Genomic DNA, 22,533 nt, shown 5'->3' with positions numbered 1-22,533 from the left:
CCTTGGCTCCCTCTGTTCTGAAAATTCCACTGGATCCTATAATGTCAGGGAATCTCCAATCCTAACCTATCCAGGCTTCTTCTATTAAGTGGGGGTTGGGGCGGGGCTTCCTAATTGTGTGAAGAGATGGGTTCTTTTCTCCTAGTTTGTTACAAGGATGACTAGTGACATTTGGCTCTAACAAATGGTGATGCACTTGGGGTCCACAGGTGCCCTCATTATGTTTATTTATCGCTCAGGGGAGTGCTGGTCCTGACAGACTGTGCATTTCATGTACTACCTTGACGTTATCTCCCTGCCAGCATCCACCGCCTCTGCCTCGTGACTGTGGATGCAATGTGACCAGCTGCCTCTCACATCTCGTGACTGTGGATGCAATGTGACCTCGTGACTGTGGATGCAATGTGACCAGCTGCCTCTCACACCTGTTGTCATGCCTTCCCCACCACGATGAATGATACCCTCACACAGTGAGTGGAAACAAACCCTTAAATTTCTCAGGCAGGTACTTTGTCTCCACAACGAGGAAAGAACCACAATGTACTGTGTTCTCTGCACACGGGCTTTCTCTGGCAAAAACCCACTTGCTTATAAACCTGCTAACTTCTTTTGGCGTTTCCCTATTTGGCTCTTCTTGGGGATGACTGAGCATACAGCCAATAAAAGAGTGAGTATGGGTTGGACAGGATGCAGAGGATGGGGGACCTGGTCACTGGTCCATCCCATTGTCTCCATCCCATGGGTCTTAGTACTGGGAGTGGGGGTGGCCATGTCTTTCTTTCCAAGGCCTGAGAGGACTGTAGAAGATAATCATGGCCTGGATGGAGAGGGCACCTCAGCTCAAGCTCCTCACAGGTTTCTGGCCAGCTCATCTAGGGCAAGAGGCTGAGGTAGCTGGGGTAGGTGGGAGTCATGCATCCTCCAGAGGCCAGGCCTGTTGAATGGCTGTTTGTGTTTTATGAACAGCCCAGGATTGCAGGAATGTAGCCCAGCTCACAGTGGGTAAGAAGGAGCTAGAGCTGAGAAGTCATAATAAAACACCCTTCCCAGGAGGGGAGCCTTCGCATGAATCACGGAGAAGGTGATAACAACCCTTTGGCAAATGCATTTTCTCTCCCCCAAGCCTAACTATGACAGAACACAAAGGGCTCTGTGACAGCAAAGCTGCCTGCCAAGTGGACGTTCTCAGGGTCCTTAAGTGGCGATTTTTGTTCAGGACTGGCTCTGGCCAGGAGTTTAGAGGGGATGCTGATGGTGGCTGAAATGTCTTCGAACTGGTTGTAGGTGACAGACATGTGGATCATCAGTGCCCTGTCAGAGAAAAAAAAACACCTTGATGTTGATCTCACTTTTTGTTTCTGTGTTTACACATGTGTACAGGTGCATGGCTGTGTGTGTGTGTGTGTGTGTGTGTGTGTGTGTGTGTGTGGTGCCTGTGCACGTATGTTTGTTTGAGTGTTCCAGTCTGCTTGTCCATTTGATCATTCTTTCTTTCTTTAGTGACAAGGTCTTTCACTAGCCTGGAACTGGCCAATTGGCTGAGCAGGCTATACTGCTCAGGGATCCTCCTGTCTCTGCCTCCCCAGTGCTAGGATTTCAGGCACCATCACCACACCCACCAGGCATTTCTAGCGCTTTTACTTGGGTGCTGAGTACCAACCTCATCCTCATGCTGGGCGGCAAGCACACATCTCCCCAGCCTCAAGCCAATTCTTGCTGTTGTTTTGCTTTGTTTATTGACCAGGAAGATGGAGAATACTGTGCAGAACACCATATAAACGGGGGTGTTGAAGGGCGTGTGCTCATGTCCCGTCCCCACTGCCCTCCCCAAGCTTGAGTTGTGAGACGGATCATCATTGAAGCTTCTAGCCCCAGGCTATGAGTCAGAGGACATTAAAAATGAACCAGAGTAGGGCTGGTGATGTAGCTCAGTTAGACTCTTTACCTCTCACCCGCAAAGCCCTGGGTTCTATCCCCAGCACTCCATAAACTGGATGTGGTTGTGCAGGTCTATAATTCCTGCACCCAGGAAGAGAAGGTAGGGGGGGACCTGAAGTTCAAAGCCATCCTCAACTACATAGTGAGTTCACGTCAGCCTGGGTTACATGAATGAAAAAAAGAAACTGCATGATTTGAATTTCATAGCTCCACGGGGAACTTGCCATACAGGACAAGAGTAGGACTACCTGGGCTTACAGAAATGCAAAACAAATGTGTAAAAAGGGCATCATGCATTTATCTATTAAGCATCTATTTCTCATGATGTACAAGGACCCAGTCTGGGCTTTGTAAGGAAAACGGACATGGGGTGAGTATGGTCTATGCTTCCTGGGAGGTGGTGTGAGTGTCTGTGCGTGTGGATATGTCTGTATGCACATCTGCTGTCTTAGGGATTCTATTGCTGGGGTGAAAACCATGAAGAAAGCAACCTGGAGATGAAAGGATTTATTTTATCTTATGTTTCCAGGTAACAGTCAATTACTGTAGGAAGTTCAGGCAGGAACTCAAGCATGGCAGGAGCCTGGAGGCAGGAGCTGATGCAGAGGCCTTGGAGGGATGCTGCTTACTGGCTTGCTCCTCAAGGTTTGCTCAGCCTTTCTTACAGAACCCAGGAACACCATCCCAGGGATGGCATCATCCACAATAGGCTGGGCCCTCACACATCAATCACTAATTAATGCCCTGGAGGCTTGCCTTTCTATAGCCTGATCTTATTGAAGTTTTTTCTCAATTGAGGTTCCCTCCTCTCTAATGACTCTAGCTTGTGCCAAGTTGACATAAATCTAGCCAGGACACCTGTGTATCTGTGCATTTATGTGTGTGTACACAGGTGTACAGGAAGTAGCAGATTGTATCTGGGGTCTTACTGTGGTTGGTCCCCAGCCAGGTGCTCATGTCATTGCCTCCATGGGGTATAGCTTCAGGCAAGCTTTATTTGTTAGAGTATAAACAAGGTATCACTACAACGGGGAGTCTAGCACTTATCTTCTAGGAATAGAAAGGCAAAGGCACGCTTCTGTGGTTATGTAGCAGTTTGGTTGGCAGAGCCAGGAATCAGGACTGTCACCTGTAATGTCACACGCAGCTTTTTCATCTGTCCCATTTCAGCTCATGGAACACCCAGAAGATGAGAGACAGTGCTGTGTGACTCAGAGAAGGGCCACGCGAGGGCTCATGGGGTGGTGGCATGAGACTCCCACCCCTTCCCATGCTTTCTTGGAGATGTCCCTGTGTCCTGGGGTGTCCCTTCCACGCGTCTAGCCTTTAATACACCTCAACAGTGGCTTAGAGGTACACAGGCGGTCTAAGAGATACAGCATGAGCACTTGGATCTGCTGTCCAGTGAGATACCCACCCAGCATGCTGGGACAGCCAGACAGCCTTCAAAATGTGAGTGAATCAATGCCGTGTACATGCATTCTGCCTCTTTTACATACACAGAGAGGGATTGACTTTTATTTGTAGTCGTTGCACTGTTTAGTCACTGTTGAAAAATTAATACATATTAGAAATGTTAAAGAATAGAATACAAAACCTGTTACTGATTCTGAGAAGCCTTTAAAAATTCTACATATTTTCCTGAAGCTTCCTAGCGTGTGACTCATATGAGAATGTCCTGTGGAGTTCCTCAGCTTCCCCTGGGGGCCCATTGGTCCCTTAAGGATGTCTGGGTGCAGGAACAGCTGTAGACCTCATCTGCAAAGAGACTCCTGTGTACACAGCCTTTACAGTCATTTTGCTCTGCCAGACAACCTGGCCTGGTTCTCCAGCCACTCCGTTCCGTGAGGGCTCGTGAGCTGGATGTAGCATCTCCCTGTCTGGTTCCTTATGTCCTGTCTCCATCCCTAATAGAGGTTCATTAAAAACAAACAAACAAACAAACCCAAAGCCATTCTGCGATTGAGCCTAGAACTCCTTTGCTGGCTCAACTGGTGCTTTGCACTGAACTCTTTTGTACTTTTCCTTTTGAGACAGGAGCTCCCTAACTTGCCCAGGTTGGCTTTGAACTTGCTGTGTAACCCAAACAGGTATTGAACTTTCAGTCTTACTGTTTTAGCTTCCTGAGTAGATGAGACTGCTGGCCTGCACCAGTAGGCTTTGCTAGTGTGTGTGTGTGTGTGTGTGTGTGTGTGTGTGTGTGTGTGTGTGTGTGTGTGACTGAGGGGTGGGTGGGGGGTGTTGGGACCCAGGTGAATCCAGGTTGTTGGTGTAGTGCAAAGTAGACACACATTGCTCTTACTTCAAGAAGCAGGAATAGCTTTTCCTGTGGCTTTTCTCCTGACTGTTATCCTCGTGGTATTTAAAAATTCCTATTTAATGGCATGCAGATACAGACTCTTACAGAAACCCAGGCCCACTCTGTGACTTGGTACAGGTGACAGGTGGGGAGGCATGTCCTCGACTTCAACCTCCGTCCACCTGGCCCTGGCTCTCCCACGCAGGAGCTACAGGTGGGCTGTGTGCATGGGGGGCTTGCTATGGGTGATGAGTAGCTGCATCGCCACTGTCTTTATGATCTCAAGGTGGTGACAGTAGGGCTATGACCACCAAACATAGGGCCTCAGGCTTCAGACAAGGGGGACCTTGAGGCCCTTCACAACACATTTCTGCCCTTGACCTGCTGAGCCACGCCCCATTCCAGGTACCATAGAAAGGCAACTTTCCCAAGCTTGTAGAATTACTTGGCCACCCTCTTATGGTGCCATTCTGTCCCTTCCCAAGGATGGGTGAGTTTAGGTGTAAATTTCCTCCCTGGGTAGCCGACTCCTGGGGTTTTGCTTGTCCTCTGCTGTGGGAATAGAGAGCACAGAGTTATCACAAAGTTGTTTAAAAGAACCTGCCTCTGCATAGCTCACCCTGGAGGAAGGGATTGAGCAAAATGCCGTTTGCAGAGCAGGAGGGAATGCAGATGAGAAACACCTGTGCCCGGGGCGCCTGGCCAGGCATTGTTGCAGGTCTGTGTGTTTTCCTTTCAGTCCGTGCAGACTCAATATAGTGGCAAAATTAAATACATCATCAACTAGAGCTACCAAACCCAATTCATAAATGGTGGGATTTGGAAACCGTGGAATAGCCAGGGCAAGACTGGCCTCTGGCCAGGCAGGATAGTTGCACAATGGAGCAGTGTGTATACTGGGCCCTGTGTGCACCTAGACCGCAGTTGGGAGGAGCGTTACCACCCTTGGGTGGCCTGTACATCTAATCCAGCCCGAGGAAAGGTTCCACGGGGCCCCAGAGAGCAGGAGGGTTGCCGGAGCTCCGACCTGCAGACATGAGCCCCCAAAGCTAGCTGTCATCAAGCAGGCTGCTAAGGGAGTGTGTGGTGTGGGAAGCGGGGGCAGCCAGGATCCAGAGGGGGAAGGCGCAGAAATCCGACACAAACGCCAATATTTTACCTTTTAAATCACCTTGGTCTTCGCAGTTGAAATCTGTGCTGAACTTCCCACCCCAGTGTCTCCTGGGGGTGGGGGTTGGGGAGCCCAGGCTGCCTCTCGATTTCCAAGGTCACAAGTCATAATTCTTCCTTGTTCTGCAGTCTCTAGCAGGCTGAGTTCTGAATGGACTGCTGAGACAGTGTGAAAGGTCTCTGGAACACCCCGGGACCCTCTACCTCCACCCGGGCTCTAAGAGAAGCACCAGGTCCTGTGTGGGTTTCCTACGTCTGTGATGTTTGGGCTTTGCTTCCTCAAGGGGGTCTATTAGCCAAGGGATCCAAGGCTTACACCACCTTACGTGTGACTCAAGGCTATTTGCAGCCTAACTGATGTTGGAAGTGCACTATCCAAAGCCTTGAGGAGTCCATGCTTCTGCGCTGCAGAGTCAATGCCCTGGCTGAGACCCAGATGAGTTGCTTCCAGATGCCACGATGCCTGATCACTCCCTGGGGGACCTGCTCAAGAGTTCTTAGGTGACTTTGGTCACCTAGGATCCCAGGACCCTACCCTGACTTTCTCTGACCTCTCTCTTAGTTCTTGCCTTATAGTCCAGTGGCCACTATAGGAAGGCTGTGTCCTCAGAGCCGTGTAGCAAATAGCCTCATGTCTAGTGGCTTGGAACAATGCACATTTATCCTCTTACAGTTCTGGGGTTAGTGTTTCACAGCGGCTCTGAGAGGAACATGCTTTCCTTAGGCATTACAGCTTCCAAGACTACATGCAACCCTTATTTCAGAGCCCCTTGGTTCAGGGCGCCTTCTTTGCATGGCTCTGTCTCTGGCTTCCTTATTGAGACCTCTGGTGGCTGACTGAGTGGTTCAGTGCTGGCTTCTAATATGTCCCCACCATGATCTGCAGAACTGTGAGTGTTCCCTTAAGCAGTGGAAGAGTATGTTAGTCTGTTCCTCTGCTGTAATGAAACATGGTAGGCTGGCTAGTTTACCAGCAATAGGCATGCATTGCTCCCAGTGCTGAGGCTGGGCCTTCCAGACCATCATGTCTGGTGATCCTCAACTACTTCACAAATACTGTCGTTGTCCTCTCAACTGTAGGATGGACAAAAAGCTCTCAGGGTTCTTATAGAAAGGCACTGAGCCTATTGATGAGGGCTCTGCCTTAGTAGCTTCATTACTTCCTGAAGGTTCTGCTTTACATCCCATCCCACTGGGGTTAGGATTGTGATGGTTAACTTAAACTGTGAGATAGACACAAATAAAAAAACAACACCTAGGAAAATCATGTCAGTGAGGGACTGTTTACACTGCATTGGCGGTAGGCATGTCTGTGGGTGGTTTTAATTAATTGATGTGGGAGACCCAGTCCCCAGTCCCTGGGAAGGAGGTCCTGATTGTATAAAGTGGGGGTTTAGGCACTAGATGTATAAAGGGAGGACATGACCACTCCAAGGTATGGTTGCGGGGAAGGTTTTTATTATAAATTTGAGGGAGAGGACAGCCAGAGGCATATGGAAGATTCCAGAGCAGGGAGAGAAAGTAGTAGACTGAACATGGCCAATCGAGTGAACTTGGCCATTGTGTGGGATAGGTGTTGAGAAAGACCAAGAGAGAGGGGTCCAAAACACACCACAGACACATGAGTGAGCACAGACATACACACAGAGGGAGGGACGGAGGGAGAGAGAAAGAGAGAGAGAAACAGAGAGAGACAGAGACAGAGAGAGAGAGAGAGAGAGCGTGCCAAGAGAAAGCCAAGAGTAGAGAGGAGTGAATGACTGAAATGGCAGGGCTATATAGGAATGAGAAGCTGGGGGAAGGAAACCCCATGAGATGGAGGAGTTAGGGTAAGGGGCAGGGCAAGAAGAGCGGAGAGGAGCAAGGACGGACTCTGTAACAGGCACTTGCAATGCTGAGAGTGCCTGGGGGTCAGCAGGTGCTCTGGTGTGCTAACAGGCACCAGACTTAGCGATCTGACCCAGGTTTCTTTTGGACCCGACACCGAATTGCAGATTGGAGAAGGACCTGACCACATACAAGCAAGCAGCCTGCATGTACTCGCTGCTCTTGCCTGGATGTGACTAGCTGGTTCAGACCCTGGCTACCCTCACGCCCCTGCTGTGACGGACTGTAACCTAGCAGTATAAGCCAAATTAACCCCTCTGCCCAAATTGCTTTCTGTTAAGATATTTTGTGGCAGTAGCAGACACGGAACTGGAACAGAAGTGAAGGTGTGAATTAGGAGAGGGCAGGCAGGAACACATGAACACTATGGTGGGGTCATTACCGATGTGACTGACTGAGGTCCTGGGTAGGAGGTGTCCTCAGTGGAGGGTCCTCTAGAAGGCAGGAAAGAGAGGAAGGGAATTGGCCCTGCTGATTCCTTGATTTTAGCTCAGGAAGACGAACTTAGGGAACATGCATTTGGTGTAAGCAGAGTGAACCATGGGAACAAGTCCCGGGCCCTGGTCCCCACAGCTGTGTCATGCTGTTGGTGCCTGGAAAGGCTGAACTTTCCCATTCTCAACACCTCATGTGACCGTGTCTCATTTATTGCACTGGGTATTAACACCCAAAGCTTATTAAGGACTTTGCTTGAGAGCCTGCTGAATGTGAACGGATGCTTTGGCATTTAGGTGGAGAGTATATTAAAGTCCAGACCGTGTAGCAGGGTAGGAAACATTCCTGAGATTCCCGGGGATGCTATATAGCTCCCGAGTCAATGATTCCCATCCAAGGGCTCTCACCTCCTGCTCTCCCAGCCTCAAAGGAACAGTAGTGTTCCCCAGCATGTCTCTACAACATGAAGCTAGATCTTGGCTGGGTTTTCTGACCTTACTTGTGTTGCTGCACAGGATGAGTTACACTAAGCAGTACCAGGAGCTCCTTAGCATCTCTCTCATTGTTGCTTCCTGTTTCTACAGCCCAACAAAACCCAGAGGCAGTCCATCATGAGTGGAGGCAGGTGGACTGGAGGAGGCCACCAAGGTGACATATTAGCATTTCCCTGGGGACAGGTCATGTCTTCATGTGTTTACCGGCCACTTGCTTATCCTTCTTGGGAAACATGTCTTCATAATCTTTGTGTGTTTTTTTCCAGTGGTGCTGGGGGTTGGACTCAAGGTCTTAAACATGTGAGACAAGCATTGCTAGTCTCTCTGACCGTCTTTAAGATGGGCTAGTTGTCATTTTATAATGATGTTGTAAGAAGTGTTGCAGTAACACTTCTTAAGAGGGGATGAAGGACACCAAGAGAACAGGGCCCACTGAGTCAACTAAGCAGGGCTCACACGGGCTCACAGAGACTGAAGCAGCAAGCATGGGACCTGTGTGGGTCTGCACCAGGTCCTCTGTGTATATGTTATGCCTGCTAGCTTGGTGTTTTTGTGGAACTCACAATAGTGGAAGCAGAGGTGTCTCTGACTCTTTTGCCTGCTCTTGGGACCCCTTTCCTCCTATTGGGTAGCCTTATCCCTTGATATATGGGATTTAATCTTGTCTTATTATATCTTGTCATGTTTGGTTGTTGTCTCTTGGAGGCCTGCTATTTTACTGAAGGAAAACAGAGAGGGAGTGGATCTGGAGGCAGAGAGGGGGTTGGGGTGGGGAACTAGGAGGTATGGAGGGAAACTGGGGTCAGATGTATTGTATGAGAGAAGAATCTATTTTAAATAAAAATAAGTGTTTTTGTTTGGTTGCTTTACGTTTTCTGAATGTAAATCTTCTGTAGTTTGAATGTTAAATATCTCCAAAGGAGTTAATATGACCAAAGTTCATAAAACCATGCATGAAAATGTTACAGTCAAGCCCATTGCTTTGTATCTACACTAAGGAAAGTCCTCAGGCTGGGATTTTCTCAGGAGCAGAGAACCACTTGCTTAGCATCCTCAGGGCTTTAGGTATAATCTTCAGTACAAAAAGCCAGCAAGACAGCGAAGATGCAAGTTAAGTCTCTCTCTCTCTCTCTCTCTCTCTCTCTCTCTCTCTCTCTCTCTCTCTCTCTCTCTCTCTCTCTCTCTCTGTCTCTCTCTGTCTGTCTCTCTCTCTCTGTCTCTGTCTCTCTCCTCCCTCCCTCCCTTCTTTCTTCTCTTCTTTTTTCTTTCTTCTTCTTGTTTATTGAGACAGGGTCTCTCTATGTAGTCCTGGCTGTCCTAGAACCATTCTGTAGACCAGGCTCACCTCAAACTTACAGAGACCCACCTGTTTCTGCTTCCTGAGTGCTGGGATTGAAGGTGTGCACCACCACTGCCTGTTCATTCAGAACATTTATTTTCAAATTATTAGTTTTGTCTTCCAGAAGATTCTTTAGGGTTTCCTCCTAATAAAATTATGTAGTCTGTGAAGGGAGATAATTTACTTCTTCCTTCCAATCTTGACTCATTTCTTTTTCTTGTCTAATTGCCCTGGCTGGAGCCCTAAGTGCAAACATCTCTACCTTCCAAGTCTGAGGGAGAATCAGTTCATTCTTTTACTATTGAGTTTTTGTGAATGTCCCTTTCAAGAAAAAGTTCTTTTCTATTTGTAGTTTGTAAGATTTATTTTCCATCATGAAATGTGTTGAATTTTATCAAAACCTTTTTTATTTAATGATGATCATATATTTTTTATTTTCTATACTATTGATATGACATACCATATCAATTGATTTTCAGATGTTGAACCAACTTTGTATTCTTGGGATGAATCTTCATGGGTTATGGTGTGTGCACAATTATTGCTAAATGTGGCAGATGCAGCTTCTTTGTTCTTTACTAATGTTCTTCACTACAGGCTCCTAAAGCTCATTGGTCTGAATTTTTCTTTTCTTGGGATTTACTTTAAGGTTTCTATCCACAGGAACACTGGCATCTTAGTGTAAGTTGAGAAGTGTTCATTCTTATTGTGTTTGGTGATAAATTGGTTCTTTAGGTGTTTGGTAGAGTCCAGAAGCAGAGCCCTCCAGCTCTGGGCTTTCCTCTGTGGGCAGTTTTTTGGTGACTGGCTCAGCTTCTTGCTTTGTTGGGTGTTTTAGTAGTTTGTGTCTTTCTGGTGATTAATACACTCCATCAAAGTTATAGATCCTGTGGTCATGGGCTTGCCCATAACTTTCCTTTCTAACACTTGGCATTTCTCCAGCCTCGGTGGCTCCTCTTTGGTTATGACGTTGCTAACAGTCAGTTCTTTTTTCCTCTCTCAGCTAAAGAGTTATTGGCTGTGTGGCTCTTCTCAAGGACCCAGCTTTCTGCTTCACTGGTGCGCTCTGCCTTCCTCTTCTTTTCCTTTCTATTCTCTATTTAACCCGTGTCTTCTCTCTGTCTATTGCTCCCCATTTTCTGCTTGGGTAAAAATTTAGTTTTATTTTTCCAGTGTCATAAGTGGAAGATTAGGTTATTAATTGGAGATTTTTCTTCTTTTGAGATATGGTTGTTTATAGCTATAGACATCCCTTTAAATATAACATTAGCTGCAGCCCATAAACTTGGTATGAAGTGTTTTTGTCATTTACCGCCTACCCCACAGTGTGTTCTAATTCCTCCCCTTCCTCTAATCCACTGATTGTTTAGGAATATATAATTTATTGTCAAAATCTAGTTTTCTTCAGAGAATCAGCAAGAATTTCCTTTTCCCCTGGTTTCTGAGTGATTTTTTTAAAAAAATAAATGTCACTGGTAAAAGAGGGCCACAGTTTTGACATCCCTCTTGTCAGGAGCTGGGGATCCATGGTTCTTTCCCTTGAATCTGGAAGGCCCTATCTAGTGGATGGAATGTGAGCACTCGATGCCATACAACTTTTAAAGTCAGATTGGAAGAGACATCATGGCTTTTCTTTCCTATCTTGAAATGGTCACTCATGAAGTGTCAGGACTGGGAGCCACCATGGTCCAAGTCTATCTGCACAGACACCCGTGAGAGCCATGCACAGAAGCCACTGTCTTAGCTATTTTTCTGCCACTGTGGTAAGACACCATGACCATGACAACCTATAAAGGGAAGCATTTAATCTGTTTTGTGTTTCAGAGGGTTAGAGTCCATGATGGTGGAGCAAAGGAACAGCATCATTGAGGGCTCACATCATGATCCATGATCATGAAACACAGAGAGAGGGCTAGACACACACACACACACACACACACACACACACACACACAGAAACAGAGAGAGACAGCAAGATAGAGATAGAGAGAGATAGAGACACAGAGAGAGAGACACACAGAGAGACAAAGACACAGAGAGAGACACACACATATATATATAGAGAGACAGAGACAGACTGAGAATCACACAAATCTTTTGAAACCTCAAGGTCTGCCCCTAGTGACATACCTCCTTCAACAAGACAACACCTCCTAATCCTTCCCAAACAGTTCATTAAAATATGGGGACTGTTCTCATCAAACAATCACACCCCTTGATAAGAAAGAATTTAGGGACAGCCCCTGACTCTTCTAATTACCTCTGCGAGGCACCAGAAACAGGGAAACAAATACAATGTGATAATTATGGTCCTACAAGATGCTACCGCAAGGCCCATACATAAGGTTGTGGTGAGGCTGTTCATGCCATCTGCTACTATGAAAGCCCAGAGAGGATTCAGACAGTAGGGGAAGAGGCAAGCTGTCCTTACTGATCCCTGTCCCGCTTCCAACTGATAGAATAGCAAGCTTGATAAAGACTTATATCAGTGGGTCTTAGGGTGTGTCTTAGTTAGGGTGACTACTGCTGTGATGACACACCATGACCAAGGCAGCTCGGGGAGGAGAGGGTTTGTCTGGCTCACATTTCCACACCACTGTTCATCACTGAAGGAAGTCAGGGCAGGCACTCAAACAGGGTGGGAGATTCAACAAGAAAGAATTCTTGACCTATCTGGGCTTCGGGGAGGCCTGGCATGAGTCAAACGATTTCCTCAGAACCCTGCAGGGTTGCGGTGGTTCTGAGGGAATTGAAGGTCATTCTGGACTGGGGGCATTTATATGGAAACATGAACAAGTCCTTGACGGGATAATGGCTGACTCCTTAAAAATGAACCAAGTCTACACGGGCTACGGGAATCTTGCAGGGTCATCCAAGTCTCCATGAGGGAGGCAGGAAGCTTGTTTTAATTAGGATGGAACTTTCTGTCAGACACATCTCTGGGTCTGACCTCACCGCAGCACTTTCTCTCTCTCTCTCTCTCTCTCTCTCTCTCTCTCTCTCTCTCTCTCTCTCTCTCTCTCTCTCTCTCTCTCTCTCTCCCCGTTTGTCTGTCTCTGCCTCTCTCTCTGTCTCTGTCTCTCTCTGTATTTACTTACACAGATCCACACACATCCCCTGTATTTCCATGTATGAGGCAGATCACAGATGTTCTTTTTCTCCCAGAGTTGGTTTGTTCACTATTTATTTTCACATGGAGGAATCTGTCAATCAAACTTCAGGCTCAGAGCCTTGGCCTATCAGGGGCTGTCCCTGAGATAGTAGCTGACTTTTTTTTTTTTTTTTTTTGCCTCCACCAAACTTCTTTGTTCTTTTATCAACAGCGTTAGAACAGGACCTTGGGGCCTTTCCCATCCAGAGGGCTGGGAAGAAGCCAGACACCATCTTGTGAGGGCCTGCCATCTTGAATGGGTCTGTCCTATGAACACCCCATTTCTGTCTCTCCTCAGGAGCCTGCTGGCCACAGAGTCTGGGGCACCGAACTGGAAGCACCGGGATTGTCCCAGTGTTCCCCGCGGGCTTGTTCAGTGCTCAGCTTTGGGTGTCTGGTGAGCTGCTGAATCACTCCCTAGAGTGCGCACACGCGTCTCCAGACGTGAAGGCACACATGTGTGCTCGTCTCCCTTTCCTGCATTCACAACTGCAGGTACCACGGCAGTGTCGGTCTGGTTCCGGCCTTGCCTTTAAAATCAAGGAGCCAAGGCGCTGGTGAGTCAGTGAAGTCCTGAGAATTGGTGACACAGTCTGGATGGGAAGTCAGCTCTCTGGTTCCTGCGTATACACCCATTCCCCTCAGCAGTGTAGCCTGGATGTGTGCCAGCTCTCTTGTGTGCCAGAATCCCCCCTGTTCCTGGACCCGGGGCGGGCCTCTCTCACCCCAGGCCTTCCTCTCTGCTTACGGCTCTTTCTAGACCTGGCCTGGCACCAGGGATGACTGTGTCCCTGGTAGTAGGGATGTGGGAGGTGTTCCACCCACTTCAGGCGCTTTTGGTCCCATTCCCTCTCCTCAGAGCAGCTCCATTCCATCCCATTTTCAGAACCTCAGAGGGTCCCACAGTCAGCACTGCCCTCCTGGTGGACTCGCCCCCTCTGAGCCCGCCTGTTGGGAGCTGCAAGAGGAAGCTCACTTTGAAGGTCTTTCTTGGGGGGAAGGTTTGGTATCAGGCAGGCCTGTTGCTTCTTTTAATTATCACTTCAGGAAACTGAGGCCAGGCTTCTTCCCACAAGGCCATGCCTCCTAAATCTTTCACCATGCCCCAGAAGCACTATGAGGTGGAGGCCAAGTCTTCAGCTTATGAACTTTCACGGGGCATTCAAAGTCCCAACCAGAGTGGTGATGGTAGTGGAGATAATGGCGGTGATGATGGAGAGTGGTGATATTTACAGTAATAATGAAAGCACTGTTACTGATGTGGGATTATGGGGGTGGGTATGTTCATGTTTTTTTTTAAAATCAAGGCACAAACATTTCTTTAAAACATTTTTATTATATTTATTTATGCACATGTAAGGGACATGCACATTCCATGATGCACGTGTAGAGACAAAGGACAACTTAAGGAGGTTGGTTCCCTCCTACCATGTGGGGCCCAGGGATGGAACTCAAGCCACCAGGCTTGGCGGTAAGTGCCTTTATGTGATGGACCATCTTATATTGCACAGATGTTCATCTCTATGTTCAGCTTCTACTGACACTGACTCTCTGGAAGGTGCTCATTGGCTGCCACATCCAGTGGTGAGTAAGACTAAGAAAAAAAATGTGGTCTCTGTTGGCTAGAGACAGAGTTGGAACTCAACACAGACCTCCCCATTCTAGGACTCCAGACCTGGAGAGTTAGCATCTTCTATAGGCCAAAGGCACCTGGAAAAGCATGACTGTGGACCTCAACACGCTTGCTTAGGACCTGAACCACAGGGGGCAAGGAACGGGTGTGCATCACAGAGGCTGGGAAGTGTGTCTGAGGGAGCCGGTGCGTCTCGTGTCCTGTCCTCCTATGGCATTTCCCCAGGACCCTCTTCTGGCTTTGGTTGGTCTTTCTACTTCTTCCCCAGCTCTGAAATATGGTTGCTTCCCTGGACCCTTGGGGGCTCAACCCTGTAGTTTTATATCCACCTTCTCAACCCTACCCCTGTTGCAGCCACATTACCCTCCCCAACGACACCTCTGATACTTTCAGTCCCTGTTCTGGAGGAACTCTCTAGCCATCACTGAAGCCTTCCACAGCCGTCAGGCTGCCCTCACTGTCCTATGCCCTCAGCATTAGAACCTGGCATTCGGAGTAGTCAGTTTCTTGCTCTTTGTACTATGCCTACACCCTACTCTGGACCCTGTCGGGCTTCTGGGTTCCTGATCTCTTCCACTGGGGTCTCCATTACGCTTGGATGCATTTTCATCTCTCTCTCTGGAGTTTACAATCCAACTCAGCACCCCAAGGCTTTGTTTTCTGCTTGGACTGGCTTTCCCTTTTCTTCACGGAGAAACTCCGCTCTTTCTTCATGCTCAGGATGGACACTAGCTGCAACGCGACCGCCTAATTCTCTCTTGGGTGCCACAGCCCTGCTTGCCCTTCCCACTAGTTCTCAGATGGATGGGACACGCTCTATGCCTCTTCATCAGGGTCTCAGTCACAGTTTTTTTTTTAAACATGAGTTACAGTGGAGGGTGGGGGTGATGCCATCCATCTGGCACAGAGCAGGTGCTCAGGGTGCTTGCCGGGTGTAGCAGAGCTGGGGTCGCCATCATTTAGCAAACATGTGTTGTATGTCTCTGCTCCCATCCAAGCATTCAAGCCCAAAGCCTGCAGGCAAATGGCAGGAGGGTGGTGGGCTGACACACAGCGGGGGGATTCTGCACTTTGGGCTTGAATGAGTGAAGTGTAGCCAAGGGCCTGCAGCCCCAGCTGCTCAGGGCACGAAGGCTTCTCTGCCGCTGTGCTGACATGTCGCGGACACCAGAGGGCTCGGCAGGAGCCAAGTCTCAGCCTGCTGGCAGCAGCCACTGTTTAGAGGAGCATCGGGCCTCTCTGTGTGAGCCCTGTGAGCCAAGCCGAGTTCAGTCTGTGGGGACAGGAGAGGGAGCTGCTGAGCAGCTCTCAGGGTGCCTGCTGTCTCTCTTCAAAGGCTCAGCTGGGTAGTGAGGGCACAGGGAATAGATGAAGGCTGGCTGGGTGAAGCTAGCGTTGCTATTAAGCAACAGCCCTAGATCTCTTTGTTTCTCTGCTCTTTCCAAAGTGGCAAAAGATCAAGGCCCCGAGCTTGAAATAACAAAAGGGAAATAGCTTGCAGACTGTGCATCTGGAGGCCAGAAGGACTGTGAGAGCTGTGCACAGAGGGGTGGGGGAGGGGTGGGGTCTGGACCTGATTCATAGACTTCTCTGTGCTCCCACAGCCTGGCAGCGTGGGCTGAGGTTGGCCTGGTGTAGTTCCTTTCCCTGGCAGTGGGGCATAGTTGCAACACCTTGCTTTTGGGCTTTGGGACCCCGGTGCTGGCTGGGTCTGCATACAGGTTCTGGCCACATCACTGGCCTGTCACTGCCAACCTCCTCAGGTCCCGAGTGCTTGATCTGGGTCACATCCTGTGGCTGAGGTTAATGAAGATCTACTGCAGAGTCTCCAGCTTAGCTGACGACATGTGCAGTCACCTGTCTGTGATTACCAGGGCCTGAGGAAAGGCAGTTTACACAGCACCACAGACTTCTCCTGGGGCAAGGGTATCATATACAGGGCACTGCACCTGGGCTCTACGTCAGACTTCTCTGAAGTCAGCCCACCTGCTGGTCTGTCCCAGAGTTAGGACTTGCTGAAGAGTTTGCCCAGCATCCTGGCCTCAGGGCTGAAGTGTTCTTTGGAGAGCCAGCAGGAAGGGAGCTGGGGTTCTGAGAAGTGGGGAGAGCGAGGATTTCGTGTCATCCACACACCATACCTTGCACCACTCAGGAGTCAACTAGCATGACCATGGGGACGTCCACCACCAAGTGGAAGCCGACACTAACACAATGCCGCCATTGACTGGCACTAGGCTTCCAGGCTCGGCACAACTGGTTACAGGGTATGCCTGGCAGGTGGATTTCTGCCCTTGTCAGAAACAGCTGGTGTTGGGAGATGGTGGGTAGGTTGTCTAAGGTTACACTGCTGGCGAAGCAGAGTTAGGATTTGAATCTAAACCTCCTGACAACCAACTGTGTCACTTTCCAGAGGCCTTGCCTCCCAAGACCTCAAGTAGGCCGATCCCTTTCTCAGAAAGCCATCTTTCTAAAACGCTGTTTGGGTTCCATCACATCCCACTTCAAAAGCTGGCAGCAGACCTCATCTTTAGAGGTTCTTTTGGATACTGGGGTGACAGATGACCAGGGTGCTGGAAACGTTCCTGCATCAGCCCTCATGGCAGAGGCAGGTTATTGATTGGTTATGGGTGTCTTGTCAGCTGTCCAGGGTCCTGGATGTCTGTCAGGGTTCAGGCACTGGGTGGGTTCTGATTGTACAATATTCTAGCTGGACCACTGGCAGAAGGTGCTGCTGCAGGGGTGAGGGTGGGGGGGGATGAGGGAGGTGGGGCCTCTCTGAAGCTGTTTCATCAGCACCAGGGCTGGTGGAAATAAGAATAAAGCTGCAGTATGTCAAGGGGGAGGGAACATTAGCAGAAGCTCCCAGGGACGCCTGCTTCAGACCCAGACTGGGTTCTGTCTCCCCCCCCCATAATGCCTTGGGTCTGGCATCATGAGGCCTCCTCAAGTCTCTATTTGTAGAGCTTTAGGAAGTATAGCCTCATTTCCTGATTTATTTTCTCATTTTTAGTGGGATTTGTGCCGGGAGTTATACACTCTTTAGTCTGCTACAGTGAAACGGAAGTCAACTGAATGTCAATGGAGGGGGCATGCAATGTAAGTAATCAGGACTACAGACTTGTTTATACGATAACACTTTTTATGGCAGGTTAATGTTTTGGGTCCTTCGGCTCTGTGATTCCAGTCACTTCTTTCACAATGGACTTTCCCACTGCAGCGGGAAGAGCCAGGCAGGGCCCCAGAGAGAAGGTATACCTGATCTGGAAGAATGGAGCTCTTCATGCAGTGATGGACACTGGCTTGGGGCTTTCACTGTTGCAGGACAAGTGACTGAAGTGGCATCTACCCTTCCCCTGGCTAGCATCCTTGGTAGACTGCAGTCAGACCCTGGGCAGCATCGGATCTGAGCTGAGGTTTTCCAGCTCAGTGGCCCAATGCTGCTGTGGCTCAGACGGTGTTGTGTCTTGATCCTGGGCTTGGATTGGATCTCCAGGGCTGATGCTGTTGGGCGTCAAGTTGTAGAGGCTTTTCCACCACAGTGCGCACCTTCTCTCGAGTGTTGTTTATCAGATGGGGTTGGTATACCCCCTGGGCCTTTCTCAGGAAGCCTGTGTTGCCTGTGAGTCTAGACTCTTGGTGTTTGCTCATTGTAAGCTTTGCAGAGCTTCTGGAATATGTTGCCTTGAAACAAGGTTCCTGTCATTCAGGGTGGTGGAGTGACCAGACAAAACCTCCTTTTAGACATGCTGACCCTCTCAGCACTTCTAGTCCAAAGAGTGCAGTCATCACAAAAGCATGGTTCACAAGATGGTATCATAGGGGTGGGGCAAGTTTCCCATTAAAGGGTGGTGGATTTCAAATAAGGAAGGCAACTTAACAGTGCACTTTGGGCAATCGTCTGTCTATGGCGGGGACATGTTACCTAACAGTTAACATTCATCTACCATTACACACCTCTAACAAAATGCCAGGAGACTAAGGTCTAAGAAAGGCAGACTGAACAGTTCTAGAAGGACATGTAGGGAAATGTTCTTATCTCTTTGAGGAGCAGAGGATATTTTGAGGTTAGACCCAGAAGTAGTTGATATTAGGAGTGATCCAGAACCAGCCATGGAATCTCAGAACTTACCTCGAGGTAGGCACTTCTATTACTTTCTATGCTGGGTGCTCCATGAAGGACTGTACAATCTACTCCATGTGGACATGCAGGGACCCACAATGGCTGAAATTCTACTATTTGGGGTGGCAGTGTTGGGAGAGAGACGCTTGGAGGGTCACATGCTAACTCTCTTATGTTTTGACAAAGGCAGGATATGTATTGTTCCTGCCTATTGGCTCGTTCTGCCTATTGTCTAGAACTCAAATGTGTGGCAAGGGGTTGGATCAATGTAGGGACCCAGTTGAGCATTTGTGAGCAACATAGTTTCTGCTACAAATTCTATGCCAGTGTGCGAAAACACACAAAACTAAGATGGAATGAATGGCTTTCTAAAGAAGTGCAGATTAGTGTAACAGATCTGAGATATATATCAAGAGAGATGCATGGAGGACTATGAAAAAAACTTTTAACTGTGGTGACTGGATCCTATGCTCATGGTGTTCTTGGATGGATAGTGTGTATGTGTGTGTGTGTGTGTGTGTGTGAGAGAGAGAGAGAGAGAGAGAGAGAGAGAGGGAGAGAGGGAGAGAGGGAGGGAGGGAGAGAGGGAGAGAGGGAAAGAGAGAATCCTAGAACTAACCCAGGGATGGGCACCAGGTATGCAATATAACATATACTTGAGAGGACAGAGGGGGAAGGGAAGTTGTAGGCAGACTTCTTTCCCACATGCCAAAAAGTTGACACAGAGACTTAAAATTATTTATAAATGTTTGAGTGATAGCTCAGGCTTATCACTAACTAGCTTTTACAACTTAAGTTAACCAATAGTTTTTAATCTATGTTCAAGCACGTGGCTTTTACCTCTATCTCATTTTGTGTGCCTGATTCATTCTGCTTCCGGCTGGTGGCTCCTCTGACTCCACCCTTCTTCTTTGCCGCATACTCTCTGCCCCGAAAATTCGGCCTACCTATCTCCCAATCAGCTTTTTATTAACAACAAGAGCAACACATTTCACAGTGTACAGCATTGGAAGCGCTGTAGTAGTGGCATGGATACCATGTTTTGCTCTCCAGTTCTTTCAAATCTAGTGAACATATGGTCAGGTCTGGTCCCTTCAACCATGGAAGCCCTGGGACGGTCTTCCAAACACAAAGGCGCAACAGGGAAGAGATGACACCCACCCAGGAAGTGGGGTGCTGTTAATGTCACACCAGGGAAAAGAGAAGCCTGAAAGCCAAGAGCAAGACACAATGGCCACCAGACTGTGGAAAGTGTTGGAGAATGTGGCAAAGAGCCGTAGTCAGCCTATTGGTCATTGTAAGAGGCTTAGGGCATCACAGGAAAACAGGTGCTATGATTCAGGGCTGGTGGTCCCAAATACTTCAGAGGCTGAGGTAGGGGGATTACAAAGTTATCCTAACTACATAGGAGATTACTGTACACTATCTTAAAAAGGGAAATATAGTCTATGTAGAAATGAATATATTTAGAGTTTATGATCCACAGTTCAAGGCTATGGGGCACCTGCTGGGTTGGGTAGGGGGACAGACATATGTGTCTTCATAGTCATAGGACTGTAGAAGCTCACCTCCATGCCAGCACCCCTTGGCACTGAGCCTAGTAGCTGTGTCTGGATGTGTGGGAGCAGAGAGTTGACTCAAGCATTTCCCAAATGCAGAAATGGACACAGTGACATCTTGAATGGGCAGGTGAGATCAGCCTGCCCGGGAATCTGGAGCAAATGGCAGGTCACAGGATATAGAGTGGTAGGGAACATAGAACAGAGGTTTTGAAAAGTAAGTGGTTCATTTCAGATCTTCCTTAGAGGGGCTGAGGTATCTTCTTTAACATGAGTGCTGGACAGGGCCTGCTGGTAGACAGTTGTCTCTTGGAGCTGACCAGGTTATGTTGACTAGGTTTATATAGGAGTCCTGGACTCTTAATGGCGAAATTCAGTCTTCATTTCTCATCTTTCTGTTCTCAGAGCCACCAGGATGGCTACACTATACTACCAAAAGCAGAGAGAGATGGCATCTAAATCAAGTCCCTGTGTAGCCTGGATGACTGGGAGCTGCAGAAAGGTCCAGAGAGGAGGGCAGATGACTCTGAGTCTGACCTGTCCAGGTTCAGTCAGCAGTAACCGTGAACCCGAGGCTCTCTACACACTCCATGCTGGAGTGGCTAAACACAACCCCTTCTTGTTTGTCTTGAAACATAGCTGTCTGCAAAACACCCCAGGAGCCCACAGCAAAGAGCACTCCAAATGCACGGGGTGCCTCTGAGTTTATTTGTCTCAATGTATTCCAGTTACATAGGAGCAAGGCGTGATGACACATCCCCTGCTGACTGAAGCCCACGGCCTGCGTGGTGGTGGGGGTGGGGGGAGCATGGGCGTGGGGAGACGTGTTTCCTAGCTCCATCTAATGTAAAGCACCTTTAGCCGAGTGAGGCAGCAAGAAGGATGTGGCTAAAACAAATAAAAATCATTGCAGGATCAAAGCACATGCACAAATGTATTCCTTCTGGAAGCAGCATCTCCTTCTCATTCCCCCCAAGTCGTCCTCTCTCCAGTCACAGCAGTTCTCGGTGGCAAACAGCCGGGATGCTGGGATGCCCTTTGCTCCCCGGAGCCCCAGTATCGTTTTGATTCTGACTGACGGGGCCAGGGCACCGCACCGTGGCTGGTTTGAAGGAGATCTGAGACCTTCCTAATTCCGTGATGGGCGTGAATAAATAGTGTGAAGTGTCACACTAATTAGACCCTTTCCTGAACAGTTCAAAGACAGACATGCTGGTGAGGGATTGTTTGAAGCCCAGAGCCCAGGGACTTCAGGATTTTATCAATGGCTTCCATCCCCTGTCCCCAGCATGTGGTGACAGTGCCCGGCTGCTGCTGGGTGAAATTTTCTGTGCGATCCTCTTGTAGAGGAAGTTCTGGTGTTACCGATCCTAATTTCTGTGTCACCATCATTGTGGCTGATAGAAGGCATTGCTCACCAGGGATCCCACAGAAAGTGCACCTTGTCTGGAAGTCTTGGGCGGCTCAGGCCTCGGGTAGTTATGCTAGCTCAGGCGGGGCAGGCTGGGCATGGGGAATGTTTGTGCCTATGATGGGAAGCCATGGGGTTTACCTTGGTGCAACGAGTACTTTCCCCCCTCTCTGCCCTGTGCTTTTTCCTTGATCCTACACGCTGGTGACTCTTCTTGCAAAAGCCTCAAGCTGCCAGGCCCATGCCACCACTCTCTGTCAACAGAGAAGACATAGCCTCTCACCAGCCACTATGTAGCTAATCTTAGGGCAGGACTTTGATTGGCCATGCTCAGTCACGTGTCCAGTCTTGGCTCAATATTTGTGCTCAGGAACATGGAATCTGTGGTCAGCTAGGTTTAAATCACACGCTCACCCAAAGCACGGTAAGGCAGTATGGGCTGTGGTTATCAGTCCCAGCAGAGACCATGCGTGTCTGAAGTGGACATTCTTGTCTAGTTACAAGAGGGACTGTGGCCAGTAAACAGACAGCCATTAAAGGCTTGGGGGTTGTTTGCCTTGTCCAGTGGGAGTGCTAAGCAAGCGATGTTAATACTCTCTGAAGAGAAGGGACTGCGGCCAATAGGCTGGAGGCATGCCTCTCTGAATTCCTCTGTGTGTTAGTCTCTTGCAGCTCTTGGTTTCAAGGGTTTTAGTCCATGCCCAGTGGGCTGTATGCTGTGAGCCTGTGATGAGGCAGGAACAAGGAGTGCTCACACGATGATAGCCAGGATGCAGAAGGATGGGGAGGAAGGAAAGGCTTACAGACAAGACACACGGCTCACAGTCACACCCCTAGTTGGCCCACTTCCTCTGACCAAGCCCCACGGTCTAAGGGTCCAATCAGCTATGACTTTATCAAAAGGTCACTTCATTGATGACAAAGCTAGAGCCCTCTCATGATCTGGTCGCCTCTCTAGAGTGCTGCCTGCCCCAACTGAGCGTTCAACCCGGTGTGTCTTGGGGAGGGGGTGTATTTCATAATACTGAGAGTTCCCCACACCTCCTGTGGCTCCTTGTCTTGTGAAATACTAGGAGAGAAAATGAAGCTTTGGATAA

The 22,533-nt window shown here is 48.7% G+C and overlaps 1 long non-coding RNA gene across 1 annotated transcript; it reads left to right on the top strand.

Moving 5' to 3' along the window:
- Window positions 1-4,451: 4,451 nt before the first annotated feature.
- Window positions 4,452-20,945, top strand: LOC121142735. The gene is made up of 3 exons (XR_005879808.1): window positions 4,452-4,642; window positions 17,357-17,442; window positions 20,431-20,945. It is a non-coding gene; the product is annotated as an uncharacterized LOC121142735 (long non-coding RNA).
- Window positions 20,946-22,533: the final 1,588 nt, after the last annotated feature.

Source organism: Mesocricetus auratus, unplaced genomic scaffold (assembly GCF_017639785.1).
Source record: "Mesocricetus auratus isolate SY011 unplaced genomic scaffold, BCM_Maur_2.0 Super-Scaffold_100010, whole genome shotgun sequence".
Classification (NCBI taxonomy): Eukaryota; Metazoa; Chordata; class Mammalia; order Rodentia; family Cricetidae; genus Mesocricetus; species Mesocricetus auratus.
This window is presented reverse-complemented; position numbering and strand designations above follow the sequence as displayed.